This window comes from Dipodomys spectabilis, unplaced genomic scaffold (assembly GCF_019054845.1).
Source record: "Dipodomys spectabilis isolate Male_0828 unplaced genomic scaffold, ASM1905484v1 ptg000589l, whole genome shotgun sequence".
Classification (NCBI taxonomy): Eukaryota; Metazoa; Chordata; class Mammalia; order Rodentia; family Heteromyidae; genus Dipodomys; species Dipodomys spectabilis.
In genome coordinates, this window is record NW_024871266.1 from 1323571 (window position 1) to 1341831 (window position 18261).

The window sequence follows — 18261 nt, forward strand, 5'->3', positions numbered from 1 at the left end:
AAACCTGGCATGTTGGAATGCATTTGTGATCCCAGCTACTTGGCAGATAGAGGTGAGGATCTTAGCCTCCGTTCAGCGCTCAGCAAAATTGATAACCTATGAGCAAAGTAACTAAATTGAAAAAGGATTGTTCTAATGGTAGAATACTTGTTCTGCAAACAAAATATCTAAATTCATACTCATTTCCTAAAAGAGGAACGAAAAGAGAAGAAAGATAAAAAGAGAAAAAAGAGAAATAAAAGAAAGTAGAGAAGGAGGAGGAGAGAAGGGGAGGAAGGAGGGAAGGAAGAAAGGAGGGTAGGAAGGAAGGAGGGAAAGAAACGAAAGAAAGGGAGGAAGAAAGAAAGGGAGGAAGAAAGAAAGGGAGAGAGGTACAAATAAAAGCCTCAGAATGAGTTAGATTTTAATAATGACCCCAAATTTTTTTAGATATAAATGCCATCATTTAATTCTCTGGACAGAGACATTTTGTATCAAGCCCTGTTGTAAGGTCTTGGGACCCCCGAAAGACCACCAGAGACCACAACCAATGTGAAAAGCAGAAGAGTCCTTTCTTTTCAAGCTCAAGCTTGTTCTTCCATGCTCTAGGTAACTGGTGAGGGTGAGAGACCCCAAGCACAAAACCAGCACAGCTTTTATAATATTGAAAAAACAAGTTTAGGGAATTTCCACACAAGCAGTTACATGATTGGTTTGAGGCCACCCTAACTGCAATGTCTTTTTTCTGAACTATTGGTATGTTCTTTTCCTGGAACACTTGGGTAACTGTTCTGCTTTCTTAAGGGTGGGCAGGGTTGGTGGCAACCTGTGTTTTTTTTTCTCTCTCTTGGTTACTCTGAGGACAGCCTAGCACAAGATGGTGGCGTTAATCTCAAATTGGATTTACTCCAAATTGGATTTACTCTTCATTCTCTCCTCTTCTAGAGCATCAGGGACCAATCATGGTCCCATAATTGGCACAGTCTTCTTTATATACAGTTTGGTATTGGGGTCTCAGAGCTAATAGATGGATTGTGCTGATTCTCTCTTTTACAAAGGACACCAGTCTAAAAGGTCTGTTTGTGAGTAACAATATTAACCGTATCAAAGGCCCTAACATTTTCTTCCAGCAATCCTGACTCCGTATGTCACAGCTAACATAATTTTATACCAACTGTACTCCTAAGCTCCAATTTTAAGACATACTCATAGTATTTGCTACATACTTAAACTTTCTGAGGTTTGTCTTCTTTACAAACATTTTAAGACGATCAGTACTTTTTAAATCCTTTCTTATCCAGAGGATACCAATTTTTCCCCAATTCATTTCTTAAGGCTTTCTTTACTACCCTTCTGTTCTTTAAAATTCCATAAGCTTCTTTGTGGCTAGAGTTTAAAACTGCCCATTTTTCCTTTGACTTGTGGAACCAAGTTATCTCAGAAAGCCTCAATGCACCAGTGGGATGAAAAGCTTGCTAGATTTTTAAGGCTAAGATTAGGTCTGGGTCTCATTCCTCTTACTACTTCCACTGATCAAAAAAATCTCTCCTTTATCTTTAAAACACACATAGGAGGAAGCAGGCTATTACCATACGAGAGCCAAACTAGGCTGTGACCCTGGAGTGCCTAAGGCAAGACAGTGATAACCTTGCCCCCAATATCCACTGGGGGATTAGAGAGGGTTACTGGATATCACCAAAAGAATGTTCCACAAGAGCTTAGTTTTAGCAGCTTTCAACCGGGAAGCAGTCTCAGGTGATGGAATCAGGCAGGAGTTCAGTCGACATCTACCACAGTGGAGATGAACTAGGTGATGATGAGATTTCCTCCAGGTGACTGCCAGGCTGTTGTTGACCTTTGCCTTGCAGTAGCATGGTCTCTTCGTGGCTGCAAGGGACTGTCACACCTTGTGCTGGGCTGCAAACTCATACACAGACTGGTTAAGGATACATTGCATAGGCTTGGCAGTCTGTGACTCCACTAGTTTTTAAGGCTGTTTAGACAATAATCCAGGACAATTTACCAAGATGACAACTGTTTAAACTACAGTTTTTAATAAATCTAGGATTTTCTAGGCAGAAATAGAGGGCTCAGGTGTGTACTATTTTTTCCCATGCCTTTCCCTTCTGTCAATTTTACCACATTTTTAAAAAGGTGACTCTGGTCCCTTGTTCTTCAACGGGGAAGATGGACGAAGATTCATCTTCTGTCATTTCTTTAAGCTGATTCAGGGTTGTTGATTGTACCTAGCCAGGAAGCTATAACCTTAGCCCATTTTACAAAGAGGTTACCAGGGTTAAATGTCATTAAGAACAATATTTTAACTTTTGACAAATGCACAGACCTTTTGTTCTGGCTACAAGAGTGGAGCTTATTTAGCACTCTGGTTTGTTAAAGCATCTTTCTGGATGGTTTAGGAATGTGATCTCTAGTAATCCTAACAATGTGAGAGTTCACTATGCAGCCCTTCAGACAGATACCAATAGAAACACACTCTCGGGTTTACAAACATTTTTCCTGAGCAGATGAATTTCATGTAGCTGGTTTCAGCTCAAAAGTTACTGCCAATTAGAGCTTTTGGCACATACAGGGGTTGGGATCTAAACTATCCTCCATATTCTACAACCTTAGCTTTTTACTACTATCACAGATGACCGACAAGTTCCTGTCGCTTACAAGGTAGATAGTCATAGACATTAGGCATGCTTACAATCTATCTTTCCATTACCTTCTGGCTCTGACCAATTTTTGAAGGGCCACACACAAATGACTCTAGGATCTGATATTATTTCTGCAATCCAAGCAGTGGCTTACAGTCTCTGAATGCTCCTCCATTGCTTTCATCCCAGAAGTGTCTTCTCCACACTGGGAAAAATGCCTCATTGGCATTTCTCTTAGTTGGTTGCTGGACTTGAACTCAGGGCCTGAGTGTTGTCCCTCAGCTCTACAGCTCGAGGCTAGCACTCTGCCACTTTTGAATCCTAAAGCAGCACTGCTTGCTCTTTCAGCTTTCTGCTGGCTGAGTAGAGGTGACATTCTCATATGGACCTTTTTCTACTCGGGCTGGCTTCAAACCGGTTTGCAGATCAATGAGTCTCTTAAAGGCCACTTTACTCAAATTAAAAGCAACAAGGTGTTCAACATAGAAGTAGCTTTTAAGCATGTTCTTACCTGAAACATATTAAGTGCTAAAGTTACATGTGACAAACTTTCAAGAATCCTCCCTCATTTTTGTGGGCCTGATGGGAACTGTTACCAAAAAACCTATGAGAGCAAACTGAAATGGGAATTAAGCAATTATTTTGGTAATCCTAATTTTTCCTTTTTGCACTTTGAGGCAAATGTTTAGAACAAATTTACTTTTAAACTTTATATACAGAAATCAATTCCTAATTTGTAAGCCTCCTATTAATCTCTGTTTCAATATTCTATACTTTAGTTTTTGGTTGCATTATGAAAAATCCCTTGAACTCTCGATGCTAGGTGTCACTCATTTCCTCTTGGATGCTTGTTTTAAAGCAGATACACATTCAAACTTTTAAACTCAAATAACAAATTTTTCTTAATGCAAAAATTACAATCACCATCACTGTACCAAGAAGCTAGACATAAAACACCTTTATGCCTTAAAAAAATTCCAATGGCAGAATATCATTGAGAGCAAATCACATTATACAAATAAACTTTTTAACCCTCTTTTTAGGGCCGCCTTAATTTTAATTTTAACACATCCAAGGGGCAGTTTTAGCAATGCTAATCAGTTCATCACATCAATCATTTTTACCATTAGGTTTCCAGTGTCTATCTGCAGGGAAAGGGGACAGAATAAAGATGGGCCACTTGACCCTTCTTGTGGAATGGACACGCACCCAGTCCAACTCTTTATGGTTAGATGAACTATGTTGGTGCCAGCTTGCCCTCTTTCGCCATGCATAGACTCCTCCCAGGGCCTGTTCCACCATGCATGTCCAGCAGAACTGTACTTGTGTCTGTTCACCCTTCACTCCTAAAAATGAGTCTTCTGTTGGCTTCTAATTTTCTCCTTTTTGTTAAGCCAGATATCTTGATTACAGTGTTGATTATGCATTCTAAAATACCAGATTTTCTAATTTTCAAGTTAAAGAATCCTTAAAAAGCCATTAAAAACAATGTGTAAATTCTTCAAAAGATTTTGGTAATGTCCAAACCTTATAACCTTTTCAATTTTAAACTTAAACTCACCCAATTGTTATAGCATGCTGACAATTTATATCATGAACATGTTCACAAACACATACAAAACACACTCACACAGATCTTTAAGCATGCAAAAATAAAAATCAGTTGTTTGTAGACATTCTAAAGTTTTCAAACAAAAAATTAAGACAATATTTCTTTTAAACTAAGTAACTTTGTTGAGTTTCATTTTCCCAGGGCTTGCTTGTTTAGCAAGGAATTTTACCAATTGGTATTTTGAACCTCTTCTGTTGGAGGAAGGCTGGGGGTGACGGGGGTCATCTGAAACTAAACTGGCCTGATTTTTTAAATCAATTTTAGATAAAATCACTTTACATTTTTGGGACTAGCTGAAAAGTCAAAACCAGCCACATAGCCTTCTCTGTGACTCAGGCCAGCTGGAGGCTGGAACTTTTATTTCCCCAGAGATGTTCAAATAAATAAGAAAAACGCAAAACCAAAAACATACATTTAAAACTAATACCAATTCTAAAACAGAACTAGACAAGACAACAATCAAAGGCTGCCTTTGTCTCTACCAGAACTCTGTGCCATTCTCACTCAGCAAACTGTATTCAGAGTGTTCTGAGTGAGCCTGCCACTCTCACCCAGAACTTCCCTATCTCAGGAAACATAAAACAGAGAACAGTCAAGTCTCAGTGAATGGGGTGACATCTCACCAACATTTGTTTACCCAGGGTCCTTCCAAGGTGGAAGGGAAGTCCCAATCATTTTGTAGCAAGGGAAATAAATCCCCTCTGACTGGTAGATTCTCCCCCATACTCACACCTCCCTGGGCCAAGGCCTAAGGCTAAGATAAACACCTAATGACAAACAGAACACTCAACACAAAGACACAACTTACAAAGGCACGCTGCAGCATTGTAAATTACCAACCAGAAAGTGCCAGACTATAGATGGAGAGTTTCCCCTAAAACAGAAAACTTCCCAATACAGATGGAAAACTTCCCAAAAAAATGTCTGCATGAAAGTGTGAGACTACAAACGCAACATTTCCCCAAAAAAATGTCTGTACTAAACAGCAATCTAACCAGAGGGGTCTGGGGACGTCTCCTCACAGACCCCGTTGGCAGTCTTATAGCGCGTCCACCAAGACTCCTTGCCACCCAGAATACAGACTCCGTGGGAAAACAGAATTACAGATACAGAACCTACAGGCAACCAACTATACAGAACAGCAATGCCTTGACTTAACAGATGGGTTTTTTGGGACTCTGTGGTGGGGCGTCTGGAAGGTCTCATGAGGGGGATTCCAGATGAGCCCCCAAAAATGTTGCATGGACTTGGGAACCCCGAAAGACCACCAGAGACCACGACCAATGCGAACAGCAAAAGAGTCCTTTATTTGCAAGCTCAAGCTTGTTCCTCCATGCACCCGGTAACCTGTGACAGTAAGAGACCCGAGCACAAAATCAGCACAACTTTATAGTATTGAACAAACAAGTTTAGGGAATTTCCACACAAGCAGTTACATGATTGGTTTGAGGCCACCCTAAGTACACTGCCCTTTTTATGAACTATTGGTATGTTCTGTTCCTGGAACACTTGGGTAACTGTTCTGCTTTCTTAAGGGTAGGCAGAGTTGTTGGCAACCTGTGTTTTTTCTCTCTCTCTCTTGGGGTTAATCTGAGGGCAGCCTCCACAAGATGGTGGCATTAATCTCAAATTGGAGTTACTTTAGCTCTTTAGCCTGAATAAACTACAGCATACCACATACAAAGCTTTGGTAAAACACAGGTCTGTCTTACAATGTTGGACCAATAAGAGTGTATGTCTAGTGATGTTGCAGTTGTGTCTTAAGGTGTGTGGAGTTTTCCATCCTTATGATCTTATAATGATGAAATTGACTAACTACACAATTACCTGGGCAGATCCCTGCTGAGACCTATATATATTAAATCACAGCTTAACAAAGAACAATATTTACAATGAAATATGTTGACCAAAATTATTTTTACCTGATTCAGTGTGTTTTTTAAACTCTATATCACATGTACAACTTCCTCATTCCCTTCTGTCTCATTATGTTGTCTTTCTTTGTTTTGGTTTTGTTTTCAGAACCATGGTGTAACAGGGTATTTCTTATTTTCTTGTCTTCTAGTCTTCAGAAAGTCTGCAGTTAAATAGGCTTAAGTTCCTTTTGTTAGAAAATTAAAAGCAATTGGGTGGGGTCTTCATCATAATTTTGTCATGATCTCAAATACGTTTTCATATCTAACATTTTACTTGTATTATCTCACTTCAATCTTTTCCAAAGGTCACTTTAGTGGAAGGAGGAAATTCAAAGTGGATTCTGGTAGAGAATTTCTGGTACATATTAAGGTAAGCAACTCCAAAATTATTCATTAGAAAGATGAGTTGAAAGTCATCTTTTTACACACTGATACTCTTTCCTCAACGAAACCAGAGGATTTTAAATAGCTAATATTTTTTAAGTTAATGGGGAGTAATGTGCATGAATTTTCTAGAAATAAAATGATCACTCATGAAACCTTACTGATACTTCAAAGAATACTTTCAATAAGAAGAATCACCTTCAGACATTTTCACCCAATGTGTATCTTCCTGGTAACAGAACACCAAACTAGATTAAGACATCTAATAGATATCTAATTTTTGTTGCCTTTTTGCAATACTTCTTTCTTCTCATATTGATTAGTATGAAGTCTATGACCATTATAAAATCATATTTGTAATAAAAGTTACTAGATGGGACCTTCATGGATGAGATGGTGTGGGGTTTCTGGTGTAGTCCTGTCTCGTTCAAAGGAGGAGTTGGTATTGGCCAACCTCTGTGGTAGAGCAGAGCGGGGCTTTGAGGGTGAAAGCCAGTCTGTGTAGGGCTTTGAGACAGCAGGGAAGGGACAGGAATGGCTAAACTTGTTAGGGACATGGTCTCTTGTGGAGTAGGCAAGATTTAAGATGGAGGCTGGCAGGTAGACAGGTTTTCAGTTGAAGAAGGCGGGTTCACTGGGGAGGAGTCTGTTTGGGGCAGAACTTTTGGAAGGAAGAACAAGGCTACAAAGGAGGAGCTTACTTAGAGGAGCGGTGCTGGTAGAGCACTGTGAGCCCTTGTGGGATATGTAGGGTGAGGTTTCCCATAAGGCAGGGCAGGGAATGGAGGCAAGAGGCAGACAGAAGGTGGGGATTCTGGTGCAGGAATGTGCAGCTATGAGGGAGAGGCCTTTCAGGTTCTAGATTTGAGAGGGCAGGGTGGTACTAGGAAGACATGGGCTAGTAAGGGGCAGGGTTTCTGGTGGAGAATGGCAGGCCTTTGGGAAGTGTGTTAGGGTGGAGGTGGAGTTTCCTACAGAGCAAGATGTAGTCACAATATATGTAGGAGTTTTTCAGGACCAGAGCTTTGTGAGAGCAGTGATAGTATCCAGTGCTCTAGAATAGTTAGGATGGGGTTTCTGGTGTAGCCAGTCACAACTCGAAAAGAGAAGTTTGGGTGGGGATCTCAGTGTTGCAAGTCAGGACATGGACTTTGGACAGGGTTTCCAGTAGAGCAAAGCAACCTTCAAAAGGGACTATGGAGGGAGTGTTTTACAGTTGAGCCTGGTGAGACTTCCAGAGGGAGGGCAACTGGTGCAGTGTTTTCCAGTGGAGCAATGTGGGTGTTGAGAGATGGAGTAGTGTGGGTTTTCTGGTGGAGTTTTTCTGGACCAGGGCAAGGCTTGGAGCCATGGGGCTAGTTGAAGGAGGAGCTTTGAGAAGGAGTGGAAAGGCTACAATGGTGTAGGATAATTATGGGCAGGGTATCAGGTGGAGTATCGTGTAGATCTTAGGGAAGAGCCAATAGGGGTTGGGTTTATCTGGGGAGCAAGGCAGGGCATTGAGAAGGTAGATGTGGGAGGTGAAGAGTCTTGTGGAGGAACAGGGCTGGCTCTCCAGGCAGGAGATGGGCTGTGTGAGAAGCTTCTGGCCAAGCAAGGTGGGGCTTCAAGGGAAGTTATAGGGAGGTGAAGGGTTTTTGATATAGCACGATGGGCTTTGTGGGAAGAGGTAGGTTCAGGGCTGTGTTTTAGAATTTAGGCCACTTAGAAGTAGGCTAGTTATGGGCAGAGATTCTGATAAAATCAGGAGGAGCTCCAGGGAGAAGGCTGGTTGGGGGTGGGGAAGAAAGGGAAGGGAGGATCTTGGAGGTAATAGAATATGGGAGCAATGGGACTGAGAGGGACTAGAGTAGTTAGGAGCAGGGTATCTGGTGGATGAGATGGGGCTTCGAGCGAGGAGCCCCATGTAGGCCGGGTTCTTGGTGTAGTATGTTGGGACATGAAAGGAGATATAGATGTGGCCTGGTATCTGGTGGCGCAGAACAGGGATTCCAGGAAGGGGTGGAGTGGAAGAGGGATTTTACTATAGCAGAGAAGGCGTTTCAGTAAAGCGTCTTGTTGCAGTTAAGCCTTTGAAAGTTTATAGCAGGTCTACCAGGGGTAGGTTAGTTTAGATTAGGCTATTTAAGGAGGAAGCTGCCTGGAAGTGGGTTTCCAGTGGATCCAGTCACGTTTTATGGGATGGGGGGGATAGGAAAGGGGCAAGACAGTGCAGAGTGAGGCTACAAAAAATGAACAGTTACCACGAATAAATACCATATAAGAACACCATTTTCTGTCAGTGTAGACTTATATTACTTTTATGTATGCAAGAGATGCTGGAGAAAGTAAACAAGTAATAATCCTTCCTAGTGAAATTTTTCTTTATTCTAGTTGATTGAAAATAAAACTACAGGACGCATCAGGCTCAGAGGCACACAGGAGACTAAGACACATGAAGGACTAGAATTCATTCCCCAGCACCAACATTAAGGACCACAAATAAAAGTTTAAAATGTCTCACTTGGTCATAATGGACAATATTGTCTTAAAATTGTGAATGAACAGAACTTTTACTCTGACCATTTTAGAAATCCTAAAACTAAGTAAATAGTAATGTTTTTAACTTTATACAATATTGGAACATGTACTAAAAATAATTAGGAAAATATAAAACTGTACGCAGAATTTCGTTTTCTAGTATCAATTCAAATCTAAAAGAATTTAAAACCAGAAAATTGCCATATAGTAAGGTTGCAGCATGGTTTCTTTTCCATCATCAAAATGGTGACTTAAGCAATGTGTCTTTATCATTGGATGCATCGATGTTAAAACATATCTAAGAATATGAAGCACTACTGAAGAAACTCTGAAGGATCTATGAAATGATGTTGGAATAAAATTAATGACTAATTACAGCAGGAATTGATCTTCACTAGGGCCATAAATACTTTCCAGAAGAAAAGGCTACATTGAAAAATAAACAGTGAAAAGGAAGCAGGTAGGCAGACCTTGAAGTAAACATTATCCAATGAACAACATCTAATGAGGCATGATTGCAATCTTCTTTTACATAAGTTAGAGTTACTGACCTATGTTCTTCCCTAATGCCAAATAACAAAGTCATGAAAATGCAGTAATCATTTTCAGGACATTGGAATTCAATGAATGTATTGCTAGAATGTAAAGATAGATGTCTGATCTAAGGCGTGAAGAAAATATCCCCAATCTCTGGCCCTCTGCTGTGAGAAGTGTACAAGACAAAGCACAAGGAGAATGGACAGAAGTACAGTAGTGCGTACCAGTAGTTCCCAAGATGCATTGATAGATGTAACAGGGGAGAATATCACCAAGATCACCATAGGACTTAGCATGGAGAGTAGAGAGAAGAACAGTGAAAATGCAAGGAGAATTGCAAAAGATTCCCTTGCATATTTGGCAGAAGAGTGCATGGCATTGAGGGCTAAACTACGTGGAGGTATTATAGAAAACTACCTGTGCTCATACGGTGCCACGAGAAGTGAAGAACTTATGATTTACAAGACATTGAATAATCATAAATGTCTTGCTTCAGTAGTGCAGAGTTAAACCTTGATAAATTCTGTTTTGAAACACCTAACAAAGTATAAAACCAAGACAAGAAGATTCAAATTATATATACGTGATTTGACTGTTTGCAACAATAGAGTTCAAAAAAATCGAATCACATAATGTGGATGTAAAAGGATAACATTACTAAGGTAATCTTTATACAATACACATTTTATGTGAATAGTCCTGATTATAAATGATTTGTTTTCCTTACAGATTTTGGATGCACAATACCAACAAAAAACAAAAACAAAACAAAATAAAAAACACTTGGCAGCTAGATGCTTGTGCCTCATCCCTATTCCTATATAGTCACGAGCCTGAGATTGGAAGATCATGGTTCACAGATGGCTGGGGTAGCAATCCATGAGACATTTATGTTCAATTATTCAAAGACAGAGTGAAACCTTGGTTCAAATAGTACAGACTGAGTCATTCATGAGTGAAAAAACCAAGCAAGAGTTTGAGGCTCTGAGTCAAGTTTCATTACTCTGTGTGTGTGCACGCATGTGCGTGTGCGTGCGCGTGCGCGCACGCACACACACACACACACACAGAAATGGAATGAGAGAAGAAGAGGGAGAGATAAAAGGGAATATTAAGACGTTAAGGACTATAATAAGCATATATTAATAAAAATGAGGGAAACCATGGAACCTATGTTTCTTTGAGTCTGGCTTCCTTCACGTAATATGATTGTTTTCCAAGTCTTTCCATTTTCTTATGAAAGGGGCTTTGTGATTCTTTCTGATAGAAGCATAAAATTCCATTGTGTATATATACCACATTGTCTTGATCCATTCATCTATTGAGGGGCATCTTGATTGGTTCCAACAATGCTGCCAGAAACAAAGTTGTAGATTTAGTATGTTTAACTTGAGATCATTTTGACAATTGCCCAAGAGTGGGATTGCTGGTTCCAGAGCTATGTACATTTGACCTTACAAAATAATGTTAATTGAAATGAACTCCAAGACATAGAAAAAAGTTTTTTTTTTTCAGATGTCAACCTTGATGTCGGTAGAGTGTCTAGATCGTATTTTATTTGATTTGTCTTTTGTCATTGTTTATCCCTTGCAATCTCTGTCTTGATTCTGGTACCTTCCACCTTGTATATAGATTTATCTGATTTGTATAAGTAAAGGGAAAAATATAGTGATGAAAGAAGTACAAAGAGTGACGCATTGCAACAATGATATTCACAAGACACTATATCAGAAATGAAATTTACAACTTTGGGGTGGGGAGGAGGTGTACGGGGTGGGAAGGGATAGAAGAACAACACGGTGTGGGTAACAATATTCAATAAGGAATGTACCTTACTCATGTAAGTGTAACCCCTCTGTATAGTATTTTTGAAATAAATTTAAAAATTGAACCTATCCTAGAAAATATATAGTTTTCAAAATAATACATCTGTCACAGTACTTGTGAGGAGTTCTAGAGTCAAGCTGTTAGACTTGGAAAAGGATAGATTGGGAAGCCATCTCAAACAGCAATCAAAAGTCTGAGAGCTGTGCTCTGGAAAGGTCGGTCAAGGGAAGACAGGGGTATGAGTCATTACCTCAAGAGTATTTAAGTTAGAGCTGTTGGACACTAAAAGATTGAGACTTTGGAAACAAGATGGATGTCTGTGCTATGGTTGTAATGACTATTGCTCCTTTGCTCCCTAAAAATAAAGGCATTCAATTATCACCATGTATCCAAACAATACCTCATGTTAATAGTTGTAACCACAAGCTAGATTGATGTCTTAGTTTGTCAACATACCTGTAGCCACTAACCCCCCCCCCCCCACTGTAGTAGAATGAATATAAAACATGTTTAGGAGGATATGGGGATCCAGAAGCTGGCAATGAGAATTTGGATCCTCTGATGTCATCTTTCCTATCACTTCCTGTGAATTCTCAGTTCTTTGGCCAGGTATCCTATCATCTTTGCTGTCCCATGGTTGTGGTAAGTGACAGTACTGATATTCTGAACACCTCAAAACAAACCATGAGAAAACACTTCCTCAAAGAACATTGACATATGTATAAGAGCACCTGGAACGATACCAAACATCAGCAGTCACCCAGTGATCCTCTAGCAAGAATGTACAATTCAGGAGTATCTTTTCTTCTGATAATATGAGATGGATAATTGTCCCTTTTGTATATATGGTAATTGATATTGCATACATTTTTAGAAACACATATACATTGTGAAATAATGTGATTTATTTCACAGGTCACAGACCATGTCACTGGATTGATAACCCTAATGCCTTATCTCAGTTGCCTGATTCAGATTTAGATGAGTGTGAATTCCCTAATTATGAATATTTCTCCATGAAACTCAACAACACAGAATGAAGTGTCAGTGTCAGGCCATTCTATACTTGCAAGGATTTTTTCACGTATTAGAATAATATACACTAACACTGCTCAGCACTCGTGGCACATTGATGTGTTATATGTTCTTCAGATCAGAAATAGGCTATAGCTTAATGTAGAATGATGGGCTATACATTTTCAACGAAAAAGTGATGATTACCTCCTGCAATTATTATCAGTGAAGAATCCTTCCTATACATTTTACTGACTTAGATTCTGCTCTGTGCCTTACCATTATCAGGCAGGGTCACACTATATCGAGCTACAATACTGCAGCAACCTTAGCTGCCTTTGAATTTTAAATCCAATATTGATACCAAGGTCAACTCTGCAACTCTAATCACATAGACAGTGGACAACTGAACTTTTCAAGCCTGGTTAAAAATTCAGCTATTACTGCTCATTGTCAGTGTTAAAGATCTCACTCCTTTAGACTTATTGTCTATCTTCTAGTATTTCCAACACTGCCTTAGATGTTGGTTTTTGAAGTAGATCTTTTAGTTTGCATTTGATTTATGGAGGTGCTAGTGATGTCAGTTGAATTGAATATATAATAATGTAAGTAATTTGATGTTTTGACATATGAATTTAATTTTGGCAATTGAGGAAGTGAATACACATCACTCACAAAAGTTGCTTTATGTGTATTGGTATTGCTATATTGTGAACTTCCTAAAAGCCAGCAATGGGATCACATGTCCCAAATCCCATCACTTCTGTCACTGAGACAAGGCTAGAAAGGTCCAGACCAATTGTCTCTTCATAGAGAGAAGCTATCTACAAAGAAGCAGGAGAGAATAGCAAATAAAGCAAACGAGTCTCCCAACAGTTTATTTTATTTTATTTTATTTTATTTGAGTACATACTGTACAGAGGGGTTACAATTACATGGGCAGGATAATGCATAAGTTTCTTACCAAGCATTGCAGCCTCCTCCTTTGTTGACCCTTCACCTCCCTTCCCAGCCTCCCCTCACCCCCCCACCCAATCCTTCCCCCCCCCCACACCGACATTGTAAAGCTCGTTTTTGACATGACATTTTGTACTTCTCATTGTTGCAACAGGTCCACCCGAATCCTTAAACGACTTGTTTGTCACCATCTCCTCCACAAGTTATACTTACATCAAATATAGTGAAAGCGGGGGTTACACTGTGGGGGAGGGACATACAAATCAACAAAGAAATAATCTTATAAATGCGTCCCGGACGTCTCCCAACAGTTTTGTTACATATTCTTTACACTTTGCCATTAAGACCAATATAATAGCATTCTTTATAACCTCTTTCCTAATCTTTTCCTGTTCTGAATAGTTTTATTTATGGATCTCCAAGAAGTCCTATAAGAATAACATAAGAGGAGTTCCGGGAAGATGTCAGAGGAGAAGATGGAGGCTAAACAAGCTCTCGCATAGAAAGCAGTTTTAGAGTTCCAGTGAACCGTCCTAAGCCAGAGAATCACACCAAGTGTGCCATCACAGGACAGAGAGTTAAGCCAGAGAGGGAAAATCCAGGCAAGGAGACAGCTCTGAGATGTTGCCAGCAGCCACTGCTGCAGCAGCGTCAGCCACAGTCACCATACCTGCAAAACAGAGAGTCCAGGACGAAGGAGCCAGACACGGTAGGGGAGCAGATTCTACTCAACACCAGCAAGAACCCACAAGGAGAGGACTTCTTCATCATGCATTTCACAGACCATAGACAAACCAGGAACCAAGACTCAACGAGAGTAGAAGCCTGCCGTCTTCACTCCTTCTCAGGGTGCAGAGGAGGGAAAGCCCCCCCAGCCCCCACCGCCGAGTTCCAGAGATCTCCACCTTGGATACCTACAAAGCTTGGCGGAACTGCTAGCTCCAACTCAAGCCTTGGAAGAAATTTAGAGTCATTTAGCAGGTCACAAGAACCTAAAGAGACCTACCAGACTCAGCTCCACCCAGGGAAAAGTCACTCAGCTCAGTCGTCAGCCTCAGGAGTAGCTTTCTTCACTGAGTAATCAGAGCCAGAGGCTGCCCCTCCCTTTTGCAGCCCTGACAATCAATTGAAATTCAGTAAACATAAACCCTGAGAATGGCTCCAGGCTGGGTTCTGTGAGTTTCTTACAAAGTAGCCCCCGGGAAAAGTTACTGTTTGCTGAAAGGCTTCAACTCTACCCAGAACCTAGCCTCATCACAGCATCTCCAGACATGAGAACAAAGCCATCTCCCTCTTCTGTGATACTCACAGCAGATCTCCCTCACATTGAACTAACCTGGGAGGAGGATCGCAAACTCCTGGGTAAAGCAGACCATTTTTCTGCCTGTTCAATCTGACAAGAAACCAACCAAGCCACCGGAAAACCAAACACCACCAGGAGACCAGAGGGTCCAACAAGAGGCTGGTTAGTGACACAACGGCCAAACAGGATTTTTCCCACCCCTCCCAAAAAAATCAAAGAAAATTTTTATTTTTTTTGTACTATTTATAAAATTTTTTTTTTCTTTTCTAAAACTTTTTTTAATTTTTAATTTTTAATTTTTACATTTTTTGAAATGTCTACTTTCATTTTTTTCCTCTTATAATTTGTATTTTATGGGTATTTGTGTGTTTGCGTTTTTCTTTTTTTCTTTCTTTTTAAAAAATTATTTGTTTTTTGTTTAGCTCCACTGAACTTCTGATCTTTTTTCTTTCTTATCCTTTTCACCTTTTCTTCTCTTTCATTCTTCTTTATGTGACTTAATTGTTGTTCTACACATCCTTAGATAAACCTGTAGTTGATTATAAGACCATATCCCCCATTGTGTATACACAATCCAGAAATTTATTACTAAATTCAAAACCTCTGAGACTTAAATTCCTTAATAGCAGTACTACCTCTTTATACCTGTATAATATTTTAAGTATTTTTATTTCTAAGATTTTCACATCTCATTTATATCCCTCCCCTTTTCTCATGATATTCACGTTCTTTTCTGAATAGTTTGTTTTTGTTTCTGCATAATATTTTTAATTTTAACTTTTCTATTTTTCATGGTCTCTTTTTTTCCCTTTCTCGTTCTTCTTTTTTTCTCTGTCTCTATGTTCATCATATCCAACCTATTTCCTGCTTTGAGATTAGGACTTATTAACTCTCTCTGTCCCTTCCCACATCACTCTATTCCTATTTTTTACCCACATCTCTCCCTAACCCTAATAATTTCTGGTTTTCCAAATTATTCTTTTCGGTTCGTAGCCCATCAATATATAGTTGTTTGATGTTGAATAGATGTATCTGTTGAACTAGATTGTATCTGCAGACTATGGTCTGTGCAAATACAGACTTTGGTTGATGTTTGCCTTAAGTTAGTGCTCTAGCACAAAACTCTTGTTATTTACGTCACAAATGGGCAGAGTAAGCCAGAAAACACAAGAAAAATGGCAAGTCCGGGCAGCTCAACTCCCACTCATGATAATCAAGGGAGAGAACAGATAATGGATAACCCAGAGGAGAATTCTCAAATAGCTCTACAAACACTGCTGGCAAACGAGATAAATGAAAAGATTGAAAACCTACAAAGGACTCTGTATGAGCGTGAGAGGGAGAGAGAGGAGGCAATCCAAAGGTTTATACAGGAAAAGACTGAAACCGTACAAAGGACTCTGTATGAGCGTGATAGGGAGAGAAAGGAGGCAATCCATAGGTTTATACAGGAAAATCATGAGCGTGGAGGAAGCTACTCAAAAATTGATACAGGATTTGCGTGAGTAACTTGAGAATACTCAAAGCAAGAAGAGCCTGGAAAGATGGATGCCATGCACTAAAAACAAACAAATATCAACAAAGAATACTGTACCCAGCTAAACTCTCCTTCATAATTGAAGACCAAATAAAAAGCTTCCATAGCAAAGAAAAATTGAAACAATATATCTGCACCAAACCAGCCCTACAAAGATTCTTAAAGATGTCCTACACATAGAAAACCAAAAAGACCACAATAGAGGTCAAGAAACTGCACCCAAACTGAGAATCCAAGAACCATAGGAAGAACCCAGTTGCCGCAGCCCCCAAGAAAGTGGACAAAATGGCAGGAACGCCCAAATAGATTGTCTAGCTGAATTAAAAACACGATACTTCTTTATGCTGCTTTCAGGAATTTTGCCCCTTAAAACAAAAACATTTTCTTTTTTCTTTTTTTTTTATGAACATACTGTACAGAGTGGTTACAATTACATGGGCAGGATAATGCGTACATTTCTTATCAAGCATTGCAGCCTCCTCCTTTGTTTAACCTTCACATCCCTTCCCAGCCTCCCCCCGCACCCAATCCTCCCCCACCCCACCCCCCGCACCAAAGATGTAAAGCTCGTTTTTGACATGACAACTTGTACTTCTCATTGTTGCAACAGGTCCACCTGTATCCTTAAAAGACTTCTTTTCCCCATCTCCTCCAAAAGTTATACTGACATCAAATATAGTGAAAGCAGGTGTTATACTGTGGGGGAGGGACATACAAAGCAACAAAGAGATAATCTTATAATACGTTAGAAACGAATGCATGAAAGAAAAAAAACATTAAAATACATATCTAAGGGTTCATTTTCCTAACATCACATTATATGACCTTTTCTGATTGACTCATACATATACTAGATATTGCAATTAAGGGAAACCATGGGACCTATCTTTCTTGGGGCCTGGCTTACTTCACTTAATATAAATTTTTCCTCTTTTTTCCATTTCCTAACAAATGGGGCAATGTCATTCTTTCTGATGGAGGCACAGCATTTCATTCTGTATATATACCACATTTTCTTGATCCATTCATCTACTGAGGGGCATTGGGGTTGGTTCCATATCTTAGCTATGGTAAATAATGCTGTAATAAACATAGTTGTGCTGGCAGCTTTAGTGTGGTCTCGTTTGTAAACATTTGGGTAAATGCCGAAAAGTGGGAATGCTGGCTCATAGGGGAAGTCTTTTGCGGAACCTCCATTCTGATTTTGAAAGTGTTTGAACAATTTTACATACCCACCAACAATGACGTAAGCTTCCCTTCTGTCCACACTCCCTCCAGCATCTGTTGTTGTTAGGGTTCTTGATTGTTGCCATTCTAACTGGGGTGAGGTAGTATCTCAATGTTGTTTTGATTTGCATTTCTTTTATGGCTAGGGATGTTGAAAATTTCTTCATGTGTCTAAAGGCCATCCTTCTTTCTTCTTCAGAGAAGTTTCTCTTTAAGTCTTTAGCCCACTTATTTATTGGGCAGTTGTTTCTTTGAGGATTTGTTGTTGGGGAATTTAATTTTTTGAGTTCCAAGTATGGTTTATATATGAGACACTTGTTGATTGTATGGCTAGTAAAGATCTTCCAGATCCGTGAGCTTTATATTGATCTTGCTACCTATGTGCTTTGCCATGCAGAAAGCTCTGCAACTTATGCAATCCCATTTGCCCAACCTTTCTTTGATTTGTTGTGTTTCCGGGTCTCTATTCAGAAAATTTCGGCCTGCTCCAAGGAGGCCTAGGGTTTCTCCTATTCCATCCTGTAATGTTTTCAGAGTGTCTGCTTTGACTTCGAAATCTTTGATCCATTTGGAGTTGCTTCTGGTGCAGGGTGATATATAAGGATCTAGCTTTAGTTTTCTACAAGTAGTTAAACAATTTTGCCAGCACCATTTACTGAAATGACTGTCTTTCTTCCATTCTATTGTTTTAGCTCCCTTATCGAAGATTAGATGGCTATAGGTCTATAGGTTCATTTCTGGGTTTTCAATTCTATTCCATTGGTCCTGAGGTCTGTTCTTATGCCAAT